Raw genomic sequence first — 5000 nt, forward strand, 5'->3', positions numbered from 1 at the left:
GCAGACAGTTTTGTGCTTAATTCAGATTAAATGCTTTTCCAAGAGGACTTCAAAAAAGACAACGGATGATGTCATATAAATAAAAACAGGCATGCAGGTCGAATTGGCACAAATGGCTTCTCCATAATGTATTAAGCAGCAATGTTTAGCTTAGCATGATGCAGACCCAAATGTTAATTAATTTGTTTATGTCTCATAATCTATGGTTCGAGACCCCAAAGGTCTCCTACACAAGCCCATGGAGGGCCTCATGGTGTGTAGAGTTACTTACAAATGTTTCAAAAACATTTGTTATACAAGCATCTGTTCAAATCAATACATTAAATGTTTGAGGCCTTCTACCTTTTGATATCCTCTTTTACAGCAAAGCAATGCCCTAGCAACCAAAGGACACCATAGCAGAAATGCCCTGGCAACCACAGGACACCATTGCAGAAACTTTAGCAACTGCATATTAATGCCCTAGCAACCACATGACACCATAGCAGAAACTTTAGCAAATGCATAGCAATGCCTTGGCAACCACAAGACACCATAGCAGAAACTTTAGCAACTGCATAGCAATGCCTTGGCAACCACATGACACCATAGCAGAAACTTTAGCAACTGCATAGTAATGCCCTGGCAACCACAGGACACCATAGCAGAAACTTTAGCAACTGCATAGCAATGCCCTGGCAACCAAAGGACACCATATCAGAAGCTTTAGCAACTGCATAGCAATGCCCTAGCAACCACATGACACCATAGCAGACATTTTAGCAACTGCATACCCAGGTGAAAAAGACGTACAATTAAGTGTATTAAAAATGCATTACATTATATTTGTATCGTACTAAAAACATATTTAAGTACATTTTTAATACACTTAATTGTACGTCTTTTTCACCTGCAATGCCCTAGCAACCACATGACACCATAGCAGAAACTTTAGCAAGTGCATAGCAATGCCCTGGCAACCACATGACACCATAGCAGAAATTTTAGCAACTGCATAGCAATGCCCTGGCAACCACAGGACACCATAGCAGAAACTTTAGCAACTGCGTAGCAATGCCTTGGCAACCACATGACACCATAGCAGAAGCTTTAGCAACTGCATAGCAATGCCCTGGCAACCAAAGGACACCATATCAGAAACTTTAGCAACTGCATAGCAATCCCCTGGCAACCAAATGACACCATATCAGAAGCTTTAGCAACTGCATAGCAATGCCCTAGCAACCACATGACACCATAGCAGAAACTTTAGCAACTGCATAGCAATGCCCTGGCAACCACATGACACCATAGCAGACATTTTAGCAACTGCATAGCAATGCCCTAGCAACCACATGACACCATAGCAGAAACTTTAGCAAGTGCATAGCAATGCCCTGGCAACCACATGACACCAAAGCAGAAATTTTAGCAACTGCATAGCAATGCCCTGGCAACCACAGGACACCATAGCAGAAACTTTAGCAACTGCGTAGCAATGCCTTGGCAACCAAATGACACCATAGCAGAAGCTTTAGCAACTGCATAGCAATGCCCTAGCAACCAAATGACACCATAGCAGACATTTTAGGAACTGCATAGCAATGCCCTAGCAACCACATGACACCATAGCAGAAACTTTAGCAACTGCATAGCAATGCCCTGGTAACCACAGGACACCATAGCAGAAACTTTAGCAACTGCATAGCAATGCCTTGGCAACCACATGCCACCATAGCAGAAACTTTAGCAACTGCATAGCAATGCCCTGGCAACCACAGGACACCATAGCAGAAACTTTAGCAACTGCATAGCAATGCCTTGGCAACCACATGACACCATAGCAGAAACTTTAGCAACTGCATAGCAATGCCCTAGCAACCACATGACACCATAGCAGACATTTTAGGAACTGCATAGCAATGCCCTAGCAACCACATGACACCATAGCAGAAACTTTAGCAACTGCATAGCAATGCCCTGGCAACCACATGACACCATAGCAGAAACTTTAACAACTGCATATGAATGCCCTAGCAACCACCTTCGAACACATTAGCAACCATAAACAAATGCACAAGCAACCACCCAGGACAACCTAGACACTGAATAGCAACACACTAAAATCACAAAGATTCCTTAGCCTTAGTAATGCCCTGGCAACAACTCAGGACACCCTAACAGAAACTTTATCGACTGCATAGCAAATCCCTGGCAACCACCTTCGAGCACCCTAACAACATCCAACAAATGCCCTAGCCATAACAAATCCTAGTAACCATCCACAAGTTCACTCTAGCATTGTGGTAGTGAGATTCACATGGTCAAGCACAACTATCTAGCACTGACATTCTCTTGTTGCAAAAGTGCTTATGTCAGTTTGTAGTACTGTGAAACTCTTTGAAATCAAAGCTACTGTAATAGAAAACCATTTAGTCAGACATGGCCGACCTCAAAGTAGACCATTATACACGACCTTTACCTAGAGTCGCTAATTTACACAACATAAAAATGGCCGCAATCCTGGACAGACATAAATCCGTAACTTTCTTCCAGTCGAGCAAAACTTAGTATCGCTAATGAATGCCGAGTCATGACCATTTTCAATCCAGGTCTCTCGGGGCGAGAGAGACTGGCTTGTGTTTTTAGCATGATTATGGTGAGTTTGGATGCTGGGACATGTCTTGTGAATGGAAAGCAGTTTTTTTGAAGGTTGTGGCTTTGGTCACATTTTGAGTGCTTGGATAAGGATCCGATAGAAGTCAATAAGGAATTGTGTTCCCCTTGTGTTAAAACCGTCAAAAATGTGATCTGCAATGTCAAGGATGACTTTGCATAAGGAGCCTTAGCCAACTATGCTTTCTTTTCTTTTTAGGCAACCTCAAGGACAGACCAGAATGTCTGTATCCATTAACCAACTGTGACAGGATTGTTAGCATCTAGTCAAAGGCATATCAATTAAAACAATGCTGGCACTTTGGTTTAGTGCCAGCATGGTGGTGTCTGAACATCAACCGTTCCCATTGCCCAAAAGTGCCCTGTGAAATGGACTTATAGACTGGTTTAATAATCACGTTGGGTCACATACTCTGGAAGTGAGAAGCTACCGTCAAAAACACACAGATACGGAAAGAGCTTCGCTGCAAAATAAAAGATCAATTTAAATGGAGAAAAAAGTATGAAATATTGTATATCACTACTGCATATTTTTATATAATATTCACCATACTACTACTTCTACTACTACTAATAATAATAATAATAAATTAATAGTAATTGTATTGTATTTAAGCAATATCTCACATTTGTGATGCTCTTGTTATACAGCACTTTATTTCCCAAAATGTATCCAATGTTTGGACTATGCTGTGAGGAACAATTATGTTGCAAATGAATTGTTTTATTTTCATTTGATTACGATTTTAATGAATTCAATTATTTAGACGCCTGTGACGAGGAGGAGGGTGTGGCCGGGCCGTGATGGAGCACGGTCGGCACCGAATCAGCTGATCAGCGGGAGAGCGAGATAAGGGGCAGCCGGAGATCCCGGTTGGAGAGAGAGAGACGCCTGTGGCCGCGTTGTATTTGTGTCTTTGTCTTATATTTTATGTTGTTTTAAGTTAATTTATATCATTAAAGTTTATGTTGATTGTTCAGGCGGTTCCCGCCTCCTCCTCGCCCATCCTTTAACTGTTACAGTGGTGCCGAAACACGGGAGGGAGGAGGGATGCACTGTCGCCAGGGGATGGAGAGGTTGGGAGAGCAGGAGGATCCTCGGCCATCTGCCGAGAAGGGGAGGAGCAGTTCCGTCCGCCCGGGGCTGGAGGATTCGCTGCCATCCGCCGGGGGAGGAGCAAGTTGGCATTCGACAGAGGGTGGAGAAGCAGTTGAGGACCAGGCGACAGCACGTCCGGGAGCCAGCAAGCAAGTTCTTCTCTCCTCTCGCTCTGTCTCTCTGTGTGTCTCCACTCACCGTTTCCCTCTCCCCACGCCTCCCCTCGCCCCCCCCGGGTTCACAGGAGGCAGGGTGGACCACCGGCTGACAGAACAGCTGTAAGGGCAGTATCTCAGCAGGGGGTTAGTCAGACCGGTGGTGCCCCGGCCTGAATCGGGCTGGAGAAGAGTGTGACGAGGAGGAGGGTGTGGCCAGGCCGTGATGGAGCACGGCTGGCACTGATCAGCGGGAGAGCCAGATAAGGGGTAGCCGGAGATGCCAGCTGGAGAATGAGAGATGAACGTGACCACGTCGCATGTATGCCTGTGTCCTTATGTTTTATGTTGTTTTAAGTTCATTTATATCATTAAAGTTTATGTTGACTGTTCAGCCAGTTCCCGCCTCCTCCTTGCCCGTCCTTTAACTGTTACAACACCATTTTGATGATACATTTAAAATTTATATTGTTGATGTGGAATTCAAGAAAAATAAAAAAAACAGGAATCATATCGGCTTATCGTATCGGTACTCATTCTCGTTCTCAAAAAAATGGTATCGGGACTTCCCTACTGCAAAGAACACAGAGAACAAGTGTCGAAATCAAAGGGTCGTGATCCTACGCACCCGGTCCCTTATTAGGCTAATTATGCCTCAGTGAGGGTTCAAGGCTGACTGCAGGGGATCGTGTGGGAGAGAGAGTCCGTAAACGATCTCAAAACTATTAAGCTACATTACTCGTGTATTGCCTGTGATTATTAATGTTGCATGACTTTGCAAATTAACGAAAAGTTAATTTTGAATGGTATTTCCTGCTGAGTGTATAGGGAGCAATGAACACTCCGTAGGTACCCTGTGAATTGGAACATAGCTTTGGTTCTGTGAGGATGGCGCGTTGAATCAGATCCAAAATAAGATATGCCAATATACAGTGGCCCCAAATGTATTTGGTAACTTAAGCCACATTTAAAATATATGTCAAATCTCTCTCAAACACACACACTTCATTATTCATTATTGTTTATACAAGATTAAATATTTCAGCTTTACACTCAAGCATATAATTTACTCTAAATCTAGACGTGTGTAT

Source organism: Xyrauchen texanus, chromosome 49 (genome assembly GCF_025860055.1).
Source record: "Xyrauchen texanus isolate HMW12.3.18 chromosome 49, RBS_HiC_50CHRs, whole genome shotgun sequence".
Taxonomy (NCBI): Eukaryota; Metazoa; Chordata; class Actinopteri; order Cypriniformes; family Catostomidae; genus Xyrauchen; species Xyrauchen texanus.